Source organism: Pinus tabuliformis, chromosome 4_2, assembly GCF_031772625.1.
Source record: "Pinus tabuliformis cultivar Carrire ecotype Pingquan chromosome 4_2, CPIR1, whole genome shotgun sequence".
NCBI lineage: Eukaryota > Viridiplantae > Streptophyta > Pinopsida > Pinales > Pinaceae > Pinus > Pinus tabuliformis.
The window spans coordinates 204489388-204505685 of NC_142304.1; the positions used below are offsets into that span (position 1 = coordinate 204489388).

The following is a 16298-nucleotide window of genomic DNA, read 5'->3' on the forward strand; positions in this document are numbered from 1 at the left end:
ACCAACTCTAAATCATGCATGGTATAGAGTTCCTCATGAGGTTTTAAATTCATTGAGGCATACACTATTACTCCCTTGTATTGCATTAATATTGTACCTAACCCTTACTTGGATGCATTGATACATACAATAAAATCTTTGTCCATGTCAGGTACTCGCAAGATTAGTGCACTAGTCAACAATATTTTAAGCTCGGTGAATGCAATATCGCATTCCTCAGTCCACTTATATCTAACTCCTTTACACTGGAGGTTTGTGATAGGCTTTGCAATTTTTTAGAAACCTTCTACAAAACTTCGATAGCATCCTGCTAAACCCATAAAACTATGCACTTAATGCACAGTTTTTCGGTATCGGCTAATCCATGATTTCTTTTACCTTCTCATGATATACTAAGATCCCTTCACTAGATATTATGTAAGCAAGGTAATGAATCTCCTTATGAATCAAAGAAAACTTCGATAACTTTCCATATAACTCATTCTCCCTTAGGCATGATAGTACTACTTGTAATTGTTCCTCATGCTCCTTCTCATTTTTGGAGTAGATGAGAATATCATCTAGGAAGACTTGTACAAAGTGGTCGAGGTATTTATAGAAAAAAAATATTCATAAGGTTCATGAATACTGTGGGCACATTAGTCAATTCAAATGGCACCACCGTGAACTCGTAATGCCTAAAGCATGTTCGAAATGCAATCTTAGGAACATCACTATCCTTAATTCTTAATTGATGATAATCATACCATAGATTTCTTTTTGAAAAGGCAGAAGCCCCTTTCATTTGGACGAAGAGATCATCAATTCAGGGCATTAGATATCTACTCTTTACTATAACTTGATTTGAGTCTCAATATTCTATACAAAGCTGCAAAGAACCATCTTTCGTCTTGACAAAAATTACAAGTGCACCTCAAGGTGAGATACTAGGCCAGGTGAGTCCTAAGTTTAATAGTCCCTTCAACTATATTTGAAATTGTTGAAGCTTTAGAGTTATCATTCTGTAGGGTTTCTTAAAGATTGGTTATGTATTAGGTTTTAATCCTATTGTGAAATCAAGCTCCCTTTAAGGAGGTAACCCTTGTAGTTCCTTGGGAAAAATATCCAGGAATTTGGGCAATATGGGATATTTTTCTAGAGATGGTCGCTTTGCCTTGTTTACTTCCTTTACTACATATAGTTGACAATATTTTCTTAGGAAAGCATACATATACCTTCCTTTTAATACCTTGGATTTGGATCGAATCTCCTTCATCATTGATGCAAAGAATTATCTTTGCATAATAGTCCACCTAAGCTTGGGGAGCTTCCAACCAATCCATCCTTATGATGAGGTCATAAGTTCCTAAGGCAGTGATATATACTTTTAACTTAGTCGAACAAACCCCTAGATCCACCATGCATTCCTCAACACTTGACTCTATGGACTATAGTTCCCTTGAAGCCATTTATACCTGCCTAAAATTGTTTTTTCTTGCATGATGCCAACCCACATTTATCCAATGAATATGAAGAAATGAAGTTATCAGTTGCACCAGAATTAAATAAGATTTTGATTTTTCTGCAACTAATTGTACCTGATGACTCTACTACAATGGACTAATGTTCTTCTTAGTTGTTATTGAATGTTGCATGGATTCTATGATTGCCTTTGGTATTTAATGATGGCTCTTTTCCTTCCCTATGCACAAAACATGATGAAGCCTCTAGGCAATCATGATGGAAATGAGGTCCTCCACATCTCCAACAATTAACCTGTGGTGATCCCCTTGCACCATTCTGTGAGTTTCTTGAAAATATGTTTCTTCACATTGTGCTTCTTCCTCTGTTGAAAGTTCCTTGAGAGCTCCATGGTCTCATGTTAGATCTTGATGAAACCGCAGATACAACATTAACTGCCACTGGAGCCCTTACTTCTACTCTTCTTGGAGTAAACCTACTACCATAAGGAGGTGCCCCCGAACTACCTTCCCTAAAGAAGTTTCGGGGGGTTTCCCCCAGAAATCTTGGCTCTGGGGGTCTCATCGACCTGATGTACCTTTTGATCCCTATATGCTCGTTTGCATAACTGACACATTCAACTACCTCTACTATTGATGATGGCCTCCACATTCTGACCATGGCCCTGATTCAGGGGTTTAATCCATACATAAAATGCTCAACTTGGCATTCATCAATATTTAGGTAAGATAAATATTTTATGGGTTCCATAAACCTCATTTCATATTCTTCCACTGTTTTGTTATCCTGGACTAACACGTGAAAGGCTTTAGCTTACCTCTCATGAAAGTAGGGCAAAAATTACTTTGTGAATTTTTTTTTCTCGAACAATTCCCAAGGAATGTTGTCTAATGTGAGATGCAATTGTTTTTCTAGATTTCCCCACCAAATTAAGGAACTTCCTCTTAGCTAGAATGTAGCGATATTTGTTATGGAGGTGAAGGCATATTCCTTTAGCACAAAACACCTTGTCATTCCTTCCAACCATGATTCAACACGTTTTTTGGCTTTCCCTCCTGAAAATTATAGGAGCTTAATATTTTGTAGCTCCCTAGAAATGTCCTCATAAGGTTGTCTATGATCTGATCCCTTAGATCCTTCGAGGTTTGCTTCCTCAAAATGAGGTCGTTCTTCCTCGATATTTTCTATCAACGACCCTTTTAGTATTTCCAAGATTGCTTCCAATGAGCGCATTATAATGGCTAGCTCAGGTGCCAGAGTGGTTGGTGCCGACGGCATTGCTAGTGGAAACGGTGGTGGTGGCAGTGGCGTTGCTAGTGGCAATGGTGGTGGTGGCGACGGCAGCAACACTGTGTCGTAGACGTGTCTCTACCATCACTACTTTTTTCTAGCCACATAAAAATGGTTATGAGTACCTAAGGTGCAAACTTAGATTATAAAATATAACATCGTAAACTCAAGATCATATGCAAGTATATGTTTTCTACTATTATTACCTGCATACATGTGTTACTGACACTGAGGTCAAGGAGGGTGGTATCGTTACTTCTTTGTCCTAAATTGAAGGGTAATATGTTCTAATATGTAACAATGTGTAACAATACTTGTCATACTACGCAGGTCTTTATTGTTCATCAAGGATTGTTTATTAATGGTTTTAGCTCAAAGTTTCTAATATTTAATAGATGTTGTTCAATAATTTATCTTTAATAATGCTACCGTATTACAATTTTTCCACATGATTTCTACAAAGTTTCCTCTTTTTGATGTAGAAAAGAGTACTCATGAAAGCAAATCCAAAATACATGCATAAGATATATTAATATTGTACACACTTATAAATTTAAATATGATTTGCTGAAATAGAATAACCCTTAAAATATTACGAAATAGTATATTTGTTTATTCCTTAATTCACATTCAATATATTCCATGCACAAAACATCCTAGTATGTGTTTGAGTTCGAATATATTCAGACATCTCAATAGTCTCCTAAATATGGATAGGTTTTCAATATATAAGTATGACGTGATTTTAATTTAAAACAAGGATGGTTGCACGACAGCTAGTCCCTGCCTTAAATGGGAGGACAGGGAGTGGGTGGTTGAGGATTTCATGGGTTGAGTTCGCAGTTAAGGCAATTGAACAGGAAACTGCTGTGGGCGTTGTGCATGAAACGGTTACCCATGAAAAGGCAGGTAAAATTTACTAGCCTTGCTGCCAATCTTTTTAGCCCTTGCATTCTCAAGTCCATCGATGAAGCCCCCCACCCTCGACCTCAACTGCAGCAAGATACATTGGCGCAACTACTTATCGTAGGTTTTTGGAGGGTTAGATAAATATTTTAGATGACAAAACAATGACAGAGCTCAATGAAGGAGGGACGGGGAACATAAAAGATCCACGAAGAGCATTACAACAATAACAAGCCCAACACTAATCAATAGGACATAACAAGCACCTTGTAGGATCATCCATGGAACACATTACACCTTAGAGAAACCCACCAGAGACTCACATCTCTACGTTTTATTTGTAAATCTCTATCATTGTGAATTGTAATGTCATCATATCTTGTTGGGATTTTCTTTCTGTTTCAGTCAACGTGTGGAAAGCATAGAGAATAAGGTAAAACCGAGGTGTTGTCTGATCTATTTATTCTATCAGATTTTGTTCCGAATACTATAAAAACAAAACCGAGTTCAGTTAAGTGTTTAGGTTCAATTTGTTAAATGTTCCAACATTCAATGAAATTGTCATTGCATATCGTAATTGAACTTGTAATGTAGTCTCCAAAAGAAAAAAAACCACAAATATAGAAATGAAATCCAATCCCCAAATTCAACCATTCCAAAGTTGCAAACAGATGGGGGATATTAAGCCATGTTGTTTAGTTTACTTACGAGCATATCGGTTTAGTTCAACAGAGTGATATTGAACTGTTGATGACGCAGACACTTCTCTTCTTAGAAGGGCGATAGCCCGTATTCTGCGAGGGGTGGTACAATGAACTAGTGCTTTTTGTTCAACATCCAACCAAGTAGAGCTAGCCTCCACACCTAGTTGAACATCACCACTTTAACTCCTAGTAGGAAGAGATTGAAGTGCTCTGCTATCACTGGCCCCACAAATCTTAGTGCTCTACTATTACTAATCAGAGGGCCCAGATGTAAGTTGTAGGGACAAAGAAGAATTAGAGGTAATTCCAAAGTGTGAATTATGGTATCATAAGTAACTGTTAAACGTGCTGGTATAACTCTCTGGACTATAGTTAATAAGAACGAATTTCAAAACACAACACAAAATAGTGCAACAAAGAGTGTAGCCCAAGGAAAGTGTCCCAACAACATCATTTACATAAGACAGAAAAGTCGATTGGATGCATTAGATACAAAATAGCCTGACTTGTATGTCAAATCATCCATTTGTCTCCAAACACAATGCATTTTTCCAATGTATAGAGAGAAAGAGAACATTATACTCAATAGAAAATCCAAGCACATAACATTTTGACAATTTACAATGCAAGAAAACATGCTTAACCATTTTAGGCTTGCAACAACCTATGTAGCACTCAGTTGTCATACCAGTACATTTCAATTGATATTCAACACCCCAGAAGGAAGATGACTTCATTAGTGAGGGAAAAAAATAAAAAACTCAGCCTAGTCTTCCAATACTCCCAAATCAAATTCAACTTGGCCCTACTGCCAAGCTGAGTTAACTTGCTCCTCAGTTTGACTGTCTATGGGAAATTTAAACTCACCCACAACAGTTTCAATACTTTTTGTTGCAAAGTTCTCCCAAGCTGTTGCAAGAAAAATAAAGTTTCATCTGGAAATTGTCAGTATGAACCGAGACACTCAAGAAATTCGATGAGGGTACAACTACAGGTTTCTAATAATGCCAGAGGTTTGGATAAAAGATAGAAACAAGCTGTAAAAATAAAAAGAAAAGGTGAAAGAAAAGATATCATAATAGATTAATTACAAGCAAAAGTGAAGAACATGATCTCTAGAAGACAACGACTAATGCAAAATTAGACTGCAAAAGTCTTCAACAACTTTAATAGGCCAACAGTGTTCACAAAAAACGTACCCAATTTTTGTGGTTTGCTCCAATCGGTTTACTCGAATTGGTATAGACACAAGCATAACTTGATCCTGTGATGGGGTTTTGCATCCACTGCACTTCTTTGACAGTGGGGCTTTGCATCCACCAAATCATCCGAAGCATCTTCGATAGCCTAACAACATAGTCATTGAACCATCATCCGAAGCTTTTCGACAAAAAATAGCAAGGATTGGAAATCTAAGGTTTTTTCTTGTTAGAATAGTGAAAATGTTGCCATTTTAACATTCACAATAGCTCTAATTAATCCATGGACAAAGAAACCATCAAATTATCTGCTATATGTTCTCTACTCCTCCAAAGTGAACCATCAATCGTAGAAAAAACAGGCACAAAGAAAGAGAAAGCAGCATTAGACATGACCATGTGGATCACCTTGCCAAAGAGAAAGGTGCATTAGACATGACCATGCGGCCCAACTTGCCGTGGAGTATACAAAAAAATACATTACACATTGAAAAGCAAAGAGGTGCATGAAACACATCCAAGAAGATGTTAGAAAGGTGAAAATGATGTTACTTAAGACTTGGAATATGTAAAAAACCAAGATGGAAACGACCAAATCATCCATAATATCGAAGTTAGATATAATATGGGTTGTATTTATTTAAAGAACACTACAAGGGGAATAAATTCAAGATGAACCCAAATACAAGCATCGTCGTCCAGTATACTAGCGACATAAGCAGTCCAATCTACTACCATGAGAGATTGTAGACAAATAAAATTAATATTGGTACTAAGGAGAAGCCCACACTCACTATTAGAACTAGAAAGAGAGAATAAAAGGCATAATCTCAATCTCGTGAAATTCATAATCCTAATTTGGATATACAACTGGATTGAAACACCCTACTAACCCAAAAGCCTTAATTATAGCTGTTGGTCCTTACTTCCCTGCTACCTTACTTATTTTAGGAAGATTCAACAGATTGTCTATGCTAGAGAGCAAGCAAGGGTTGAAAAGAAGCAAACAGAAGCGAGTCAGCTTTACGGGGAGACCAGATGGGGATGTCAATGAAAAAAATTTATTTGACAGTAATGTTGATCGAAACCCTCAAAACTAACTGAGAAATGTTGATCTGAACCCACATAGCCTAAAGACTGTAATACAACCCACTCTGAAATCACTTATGGTCAAGAGGCCACAGGATAAGGGGGCTCGAAAGAGTGGGTAACATAATGCCATGACTTTTCAAGAGGCAGATAACATAATAATAAATGAAATTATAGATTTTTTTCAAATAATAATAATAAAGTAAAATTAAATTAAAATTAGAGGCGTGCGACTCTCACCTTGCAATGCATCCTAGCTGTTGGGGGAATTGATTATGAAGTTTCGTTCTTAATTAGTGTCTGAAGAATTGATTCCGAAATTCATTCTTAAATTAAAATTAAATTTTAAATTAAAATCAATTTAAAAAGAGAGGCTTACCCGCTACCCTTACATGCATGCAAAGTGTCCAAAGCATTGATTCCCAAGTTCCCTAGGAAGAGGAAGGCTGGCATCTTGGATTAGAATAAAGCTCAGAAAATTTCCTTCTAGCTCGACACTTGGACACACTGAACTGCCTAGTACAACTGCATTATTTGAGGTAAAAACTAATCATCCATCTAACTCTTCCAGTACTCAGAATAGTAGTCTAAGTGATCAGAATAATAGTTAGAATGGCTGGAGATGACATGAAATTTCCGGTTAGCCGCAACCTTATAGTTGTGATCTCCCCTTCGTTCTAGCTGATATAAGACAAACTAATAATGGTTTGTTCTTCATTTCATTAGTAGATTTGTTTCCTATTAAGTATTCTTGCTCTTTTTATCTGTCAATGTCACCTCCTTATTTGGGATATAGTTGCGCATGAGTGATCCTGAAAGGCTCGAGCTGCGGGTAGATTTACCAAAATTGAGGGCGCTTCTTGAATCCCAAGGATGGCTCCCCGCTCACGTACTTGGTAGCTCCGGGAATGGGTAGCTCTGGTACTTGGTAGTCCCCACAACTAGAAGAAATAGATGCCCAATAATTAGTGATAGAATTTACTGTAATTCTGGATAACAAAAATTCACAAAGTAAACTTTTGCTTGATATTACATTGGCATTTCAGGTTGCTATAAAACGCTGCAAGTGGCATGCATAACTATTCACCCATTACAGAAAGAAAAACAAAAGACACAGGGAAGACAAGAAAAGAAAAGGACTAGAACATAAAAGCATAGTTGAACCGGAAATTTGATGGGAAGGTATGTATCGATCTTACCAATGTTCCTTAGCTTGTTCTGGTTCTGTATTAGGTGGATGTTTTTGTCCGGCCTGAAACACAGCTTGAATGACCGAATAAAAACCAATTAAAGAGCATGCCCGGACAACCCCTTTCACTATATCGGCTGGCCTCTTTACGTTGTTTTTTATGCACTGAAGCACAGAAAGAGTAACCAACACTTTGAATTCCGTATATGGAGAGTGTCCATTAGCAGGGATAGCTGTCCGATCTTACCCATAATAAGCAATAGGGACAGAGGTAAAAGAAGTTGTTTCAGTAGTTGATTTTTTTTACCCCGCATATAAAGCAACATTTCCAAATCCTCCAGCATCAGCAGCAGAGCATAGCTTCATGGCAAATAAGTATAGATGTAAAGAGACCAGATTATATGGAGTAGCAGAAGGCACAAAGGCAACAAACGAAGTAGCTTATATACTGCTACCTTAACTGCTGGAACCGGCTAACCCGCCTCTAACTCTGAATCTATATGCTTTGTATCCCCAAATGGATCAGCTACTATATTGGGCACGGAATCTGTATCTAGATCAACGGGTTCACAGGGAATTGGAACTCCTAGTGGCTAGGAAGCCTTTCCTCACTAGCGAGGTAGTAAACTTCAAAAGGCACTTAATCTGTGCCTGGAATTGGATCTGAACCTGGGACCAGAACTAATCCTGTCTTTCCTGCTGTGGGTTAGTGTCTGTGTAATGGTCCGTGTTCCTGTGGTCCACAACAACGTAAGCACTATGGGTTACTATGATGAGCCTGGTTCTCGTCTTCCCGTGCTTACATGGGCAGTCTTGTTGGTTCTCGCCCAACCACACACAATTATGAGGATCCTTGGTTTTGTTCCATTGGGCACCTATAAAAACACAGTTATGATCCTCCTATTCTGGCCAGCTACACAACTATGATTTTCTTCTGGTCTCTCCAACTTGTGTCTTCTGTTTTGTAGACACCACAACAAAATGCAGCAACACCAACGCCAGTTTAGCTTGTAGACACCACAACAACATGCAACAATGCCAACGCCAATTCAACTTCTGTTCCATAGACACCACAACAACATGCAGAGTAGACACAGGATAGACACAACAGCAATAGGTGGCAAATTCAGAGGTATTGCTGCTGACAACTTCAAAGACTAATAAATGCCTAGGGAAAGCCCATCAGTCACAACAATTCCTGCATAGAAAATATCTGAGAGCTAGCAGTTCATACGGATAGATTAATATTAGCATTAGTCGACAGCTCCGAAAAATGAACCACACAAAGAAAAGATAATATATGCTTTCAGCCTCTCTGCCTCGGGAAGAAGCCAAATAAGACGGTAAATTACTATTAGCTTAAAAACTTTAATTACATCGTTTTCGATTACTATAGTCCCATGCCGAAATGACAAAGACTAATAACATGCTTTCTAAACTTTATTCACTCAAGGAGAATGAGAATGTCACGAGCCCAAATATTTTCATGTAAGAGGGAAAAAATGTATCTGGTCATTCGGAAGATTCATAGAAAAGATGTGCATCACGTTTTCTAAATATGTTTTAAATTGAGACATGATAGAATAAAAAATTGTTAAATAAATCCTTTTGCTTAAAGTTTTATGTTCTTGACAAAGTAAGTATTTGGGTATAAACAACAGATTGATAGAGCATTATCTTGATATAACCTAATTATGATATTGAAATGCAAAAGGCAACCAGATTTGGATGTGATAAGAAAATACCAAATCCTTCTTAATGAATTTCTGATCTCTTAACGAATTGAAACATTTGTTTGATTAGATTTTTATGATTGGAAAATTATAAAATTATTCGTTTATTTTAAATGAAAAATGAAAATAAAACTTTAAAAATAAAATAACGAAAACAAATTAAATCATAAATTATATATATATATATATATAGTTTGAAAATATTTGTTTTTTGTATTTATTGTTTTTAATGATAGTACATATTGTATTAATAAAATTTGAGAAATTATTATTATTATTATCTAATTTTAAGGTCATGGTCAAGCCAGATATCAAATTGGTGTATAAGACTCTTTTGTTTGTGGGTCAAGAGACCCACCTCCATGTAATAATTTCAATTCTAAATTTACAAAATATACATACTCTACCTCTCTAGTATTGAACCTGTAATCTTTTAAGAAGAAACTTGCATCTGCGAAAATACAAATATGTGATGAGCTTAAAAAAATTTCACCCTCGAAATTTTTTTTGCTCAATCACAGAAGTACCTTATTTTCACGATCAATTCTATATGAATTTAGTAAAATTTGAGGACAAATTCGAGTTTTGTCATTAGCTATATAGGTGAAATAACGCTTTTAGAAGGTTTAGGTTTAATATATTCAAATATTAGGATAAATCAATTAACGTTCTGGATGGACATGGATACGTTTGAATCTTGGACTCTACCAAATGCCAGGAGTGGGAGCAAAAAAAATTGCCACATGGTTCCGTTCACTCAGTGATTTAGTTAAATAAAAAAATATGAATTGTCTTTTAAAAGTAAATTTTTTTTTGAATACTTTCATGACATCAACTCAACCATATAGGTAAAAAACAACTAACCAAATTCATAATTTAATTGAATAAAAAGGCATAACCATAAGTTTAATAAAGAGGCACAACTACCCACGATTGATTTTGGGCTGATAAGAAAAGAAGAGGCACAAGCACCCACGGATTGATTTTGGGGTGATGCACATAAAAGCGCTTCCCCTCCCCTCTTTGCACCGAATAATCATACAAAATTGCGTTTCACATCATTAAAAAAAATGGAAAAACCTTGCAATGTGGTTAGAGATTTAAACTCATTCAAAACATTTAACATATTCATTCAAACTATTAGGTCTATTTACATTTTATTAGATGGCACAAATCATCGAGTAGCTTAAATAAATATCCAGCACTTGTTTTATTAGACCAAAATTTTGATTCTTTAAAACTTGCATATAAAAGCACTAAATATAAAATTCAATTAGAACAACGTAAACGAAGAAAACTTAAAGGATATTTTAAAGAGCATTTCTAGTGATTTGTGAGAGCAAAACAATATAGTTATCACAAGGCTGATGCATTAGGATGCGTGAATCTTTTGATCGAATAAAAACCTATTTATGTAGGGGTACTCGAGCGGAACCAACCCTTAGAAAATTGGGAACAATCAAGTAAGGTATTTTAGTTGTCTATCAAAACAATTGGCGAGGGAAAGGGAGTAACAATAGAATCACAATGAGAAGCATGAAAACAAATTGGGATTGGAATGACTGGATAGCAATAAAGGGTTATTGGAATGAAGCAACAAGACAAAGGATATAAACCAAATTACCTATCTCGTGTAAGGTCTATAAGGTCCGAAATAGTTTGAAACATGCTTTGAAACCATGTGTAGGGCCTAATTTTCCATTTTAATCAGAGGAGCAAATTTTCATGTAAACTCTATCAAATTAAATGCAAGTACATACTTGGTTCTCCATTCTGATGTTGATCCCTGGTTGACGTTGCTCCGAGTCGTCTGCTTTCATTACAAAACCGACCAGTTCTTCCTTACGTATCTGGGATCAACCTCTCCAGTTCCCAAACCCAGAGGACTTCAAGATTAAAGTTTTCTAGCCTCCGTGCCCAAAACTCCAAGAACACTACTCAAGTCCAAATTTTCAATTGAAAATCAAGCCCATGCTACTCCCTCAATTTGTACCGCTCCTCCTCCTCTATAACCTCCGTTTTTTTTTATCCCCCCTTCCATTAAGAAAAGAACACCCCCCTCATCTTCGCCCTATCACCTTCCTTTATTGGAGAGGTTTATTCTTCCCCCCAAAACCTCCTCACCGCCTCTACATAAAAATCCCTTAAACTTCTCCTGCCGATTGTCTGTCCCCTGCCAAGGCCTTTATCACTTTAGGAGGTTGTCGTCTCCCTATTTTTTAAAATATAAATATTAAATGATCTTATGACTTCAAGACGGTCACCGACTCCTTGGTTGAAACAAAAGATTAAATTGATTGCTCCTTGTTTTCTAAAATATAATTATAACCTTTCAAATGATTTTATTAATGAGTGTGTATATTTTTCTAAAAGAGTTTACTTAAAAGGGTTTATTTAATTGATGATTTAAATGAATTTATTAATTAACAGTTTTAGTTAATTTAATTATAATTTTAGTTTAGTATATTCATTAAATTTATTAATGAATTTTAGACTTAATACATTCCTTGATAGTTATGTATTTAATTAGTAATTTTTAATTAATTAATTCATTTATCTTAGGCATACTTCATAGTCAATTAGTATGTATACTAGTGCAGTGCATGCGATGCATGCACATGTAGCTATCATATGCATCCCTCATATATATGCTAATAATCATATTCTGCTCGTAATTCGAGATGGGTCATTACACCTCTTGACTTCCATGTTGTAAAGACTCTTCTTCTTATAGAACAAATACCTAAACACAACCATGCTTTCAATATATATCTGATGATGATGATGATTAATGTCCACTAAGACCAATATGGTCTCTCAGATCTTAAGAAAGTAAGAAATTATTTGAGACTCATATTTTATTTCTATGATAAAAAAAGAAGAGAGAGAAGTGTTCCTAGATCACTATAGTTTTGTTGATTTAACAAGTCAAGAAGGGCGGTAGTGTGGCAAAGGTTTTTAAAATGAGAATGGATACGAGTAAGAGCTAGGCAATCCAAGAGCAAATGTTTTTCATCTTCAACCCTTTTAGTATCACAAAGGTGAGAAACTCTTTCATCCTAAGGTGTTTTGGGAATTGACCAATGCCCAGTTTCACTTCGAAGCTCATGAGAATTAGTTCTTATCTTTGTAATGTTCATTTTCTTCTTAGCACTGATCAAAGCAAAAAGATAATCATGGTTAGCAAGATTGGGGTTGATCATCTCTTTCCCTCTAACTCCTTATCATCCCACAACTTATCCTTAAATTTAGAAGTAATATTATTTTTAATATGATCCTTATTCTTCAAGATGATCTTCTCCCTTAATATATATAATATAACCATAATAGATCACTATCATCACAAGAAGTTTAGAGAAGCCATTGAGATTAAAAAACACTATGGAAATTTGAACATAGATGATAGTTGGAAGATTAACAAGAACTTGATTCTTGTCACTTCTTTTGGTTTTCCTTCCTCTTGAATCCTATCTCCCTCTTCCTTTTTTGCTTTTGATTTTTTCCCTTTAGTGTCTTATATTTTTTGAATACTTATATCATTATATTTAGGTTTAGGATTATTATTATCACTATTAGTTTCTATTTTTGTTTATATTTTTAATAATAATAATAATAATAATAAATTAGTATATATATTAATATGTGCAATTTATAATATCACTATATATATATATATATATATATATATATATATATATATATATATACGAGTTGTCTTTAGTGAGACTTTTTGGAAGCATTTATGGTGGGTTTTTTGGGTCTAATTTCTCTAAAATTCGACAAGAATTTATTGAAATCATAAGCTTGATGGGTAACCCTTGCACATTCGAAGTGCCCTAGGGGTTTTTCAGGGTGCTTAATCCATATACACAATCAACAAACTAGTTTAAATAACACAAATCAAGATTTCACCTCAAAATTTTCTGTTGGATTCCAACATCGGAAAGTCCAAAAAGTCGCACTGAAGACAAATCCTATATATATATATATATAAGGGTGTCGTCTAACTCATAGACGAAATAACTTTTTCACGCCATTTTTCCTGGTTAATTTTCACCAAAATCATGCAGAGATTTAAAAAAATTGAGTTTAAGTTGTTTAATCTCTAGAATTCTAACATCCAAGGGGGTTTTCAGCGTGCTAAATCTATTTATGCATTCAACAATGTATTTTAAGCAACAAAAAATCACATACTTACTTGAAATTGTATTGATGGATTCCGGTGAAAAATACTATTTCGTCTATAAGTTAGACTACCTAAATATTAGTATTCAAGTTTTTTTGACTCATTTTCTTTTATGAATATATTCATTTATATATTTCTTATATTTACATTTATTATTAAATTATTTGACTATGAATTTATTTTGTTTTATATTTTTCTTATTATTTGCATAATATAATAATTATTTATTTAGTTTTCTTTTTAAAATTTTATTAGCATTTAAAACCTTTTAAATTTTTTATTTTTATTTTGTAAGTTTGGTAGGACTACATCTTCATCATGTCCAACTTCTCACCCCGATTGGGAGATAACACAAGATTCAAACCCAAGACTTCAGTGAAACTTTATTTCCACTTGAACTACCCCAAACAGACAAAATCTTTTAAATTCTTTTTAACTTCCTTCTTTTTGTTAATAAATTCATTAATTATTATAAACATTGTAATCTAATTATTTTTTTCAATTTTAACCTCATAATGTTTAACTAATCTAACATATTTTCTCCCTTTCTAATCTTATATTTCTCACCTATTTATCTCACAGAACTTAATCAAATTAATTGATCAAATTTCATATCAATTAATCTTTCCTTACCTGGAAAAAAAAATGAAGGATTTGAATTAAAAACGGTTATATTGAATAAATTAACTACTAATAAAAAAATACCACAAATAAAATGAACAAAATGAATATTTGGTAAAAATAAATAAAATTGTAGAACGTTTACAATGTAATTTTATTTCTTCTATAAATTTAGGATTAAAACGAATAAAATCAAAACATTTACATTGCCATAATCTTTTTAAATAAATTCTAAAATAATATTTTGTACTTAAGTGTAAAGTGTTTCACAACCAGAGTGAATGGAAATGTAACTTTGCATCTGAGTAGTATACCACACCAGTGTTTATTTTCTTGTATTTGTTTGTTTATCGAAGGGGAGATGTATTTTGTTTAGGATACAAGGAAATATGAATTTAAAATAAATTTATTAATATATATATATATAAAATGGTGACGGGTGGAGGTGTGGCAAAATCCGCTGCGTTTTAATCCGATATTTTATATTTTTTAATCCATCATTACTGAAATTTCATTTCATTTCACTAACGCAAATTTCAAGCTGCTTGGTTTTCCTCGCAAAAAGGAAACACTTCATGTGAATTTAATGGTTTTTTTTTGTGTTTTTATCTCACCTTCCCTGGGTGAGTTTCTTAGGGAGTGTGGGTGAGTTTCTTAGGGAGTGTTGGTTTCGTGATGTAATTGGAAGATTTAAATAGATAACATTCTTCATTTTTCATAGTGTTTAAAGGAGAATGATGGTGTTATTCACATTCTTTCTAGAGTAGTAGTGCGTGATATTGTTGTGAATGTCAAGCCTTGATGTTCCGTGTTACTAATGTTAATGGTAGACCTTGTTAAGGTCATTCCTTGAGATTTATGTATAGTTAATGCCCAAACCATTTTCAAGGGGATTTGTTTCTTGTTACTTCATTGTATGGGTGGAATTGGTACATACTTTCGTTGTGCTTGGTTTCATGGAGGTGCAATGCATTTGTTGAATGCCACAACAACATACATTGGTAAACTTTGAGGGCTATGTCCTCGTACATATACAATTTGCACGAATACTCTGAGAGCACTATTGACTAAGATTTCCCGGACCCATAGATTGCAAGATAACATAACTCATTGGCCTACACATAGCAATATTTGTTTTTCTAGTTGGCCATCATCCTATTGGTGTGCTTGTGAGCCATTTGTTAATTCTAGAATACTCTGTGCAATTGGCATGTGCAAGGATTCAAGCATGGATTTGTTATGCTTATCAACAAGAATATTTGTTGCAAAGAGGTGGATTGGAGTGTCAAAGCTTTGGCACTCTTCGATGGACGAGAATTTATTAGTCCTAGAATGAAGGAGGTTATAGTCATCGATTGTTGGTGTAGTATTGTGAATGTTTGATAATAGCTGATGAAATCTAGTCCGGGTGTAGAGAAATCCTTGTTGTTGAAACATTGTTTTGCAAATTGATTATAGTGGTAAAGGTTGTCCATAAATTCCTCCCTGTAGTTAGACTTGCATAAAGAGGTTTGTCTAGGGTATGATTCCATACATGTAGTACATGCATGTATGTTAGACAAAACATCAATATGTTTTCGAAAAGATTTGGAAGCATTTGTATGGCCATGGTGTTTGAAAACATGTGTTGGCAAATCCATAAGAGGTGAGTTTTGTTCTATGTTCGAAGTCTCTCTAAGTCTCTTCAGTTTGTTTTTTTCTCAACATATTTTATTCTACATTGTTCATTTTATTGGCTCCTGGATGAAGATAGAGTAATAGTGGTTGGGTCAATATTTTTGCTATTGGGAGTTCCATGGTCCCATTTAGATCTTCTTTTTTGTTTTATTTCTAGAGCACTTATTGTATGGCATTGGCGGTTGCACAGGTTTTTGTCAAGAAGTCGAAATTGTGAAGAAGGTATGTGTGAACTAGTTGATA

At 34.7% G+C, this 16298-nt stretch overlaps 1 long non-coding RNA gene across 1 annotated transcript in view; it reads right to left on the reverse strand.

Moving 5' to 3' along the window:
• Positions 1–8794, reverse strand: part of LOC149168832 (uncharacterized) — a 206158-nt gene extending 197364 nt beyond the window's left edge. Inside the window, exons 1-2 of the long non-coding RNA XR_016259348.1 lie at positions 7849–8794; positions 5561–5708 (exon numbers count right to left, since the gene is read on the reverse strand). This is a non-coding gene — a long non-coding RNA (uncharacterized LOC149168832). The remainder of the gene's footprint in view (positions 1–5560; positions 5709–7848) is intronic.
• Positions 8795–16298: the final 7504 nt, after the last annotated feature.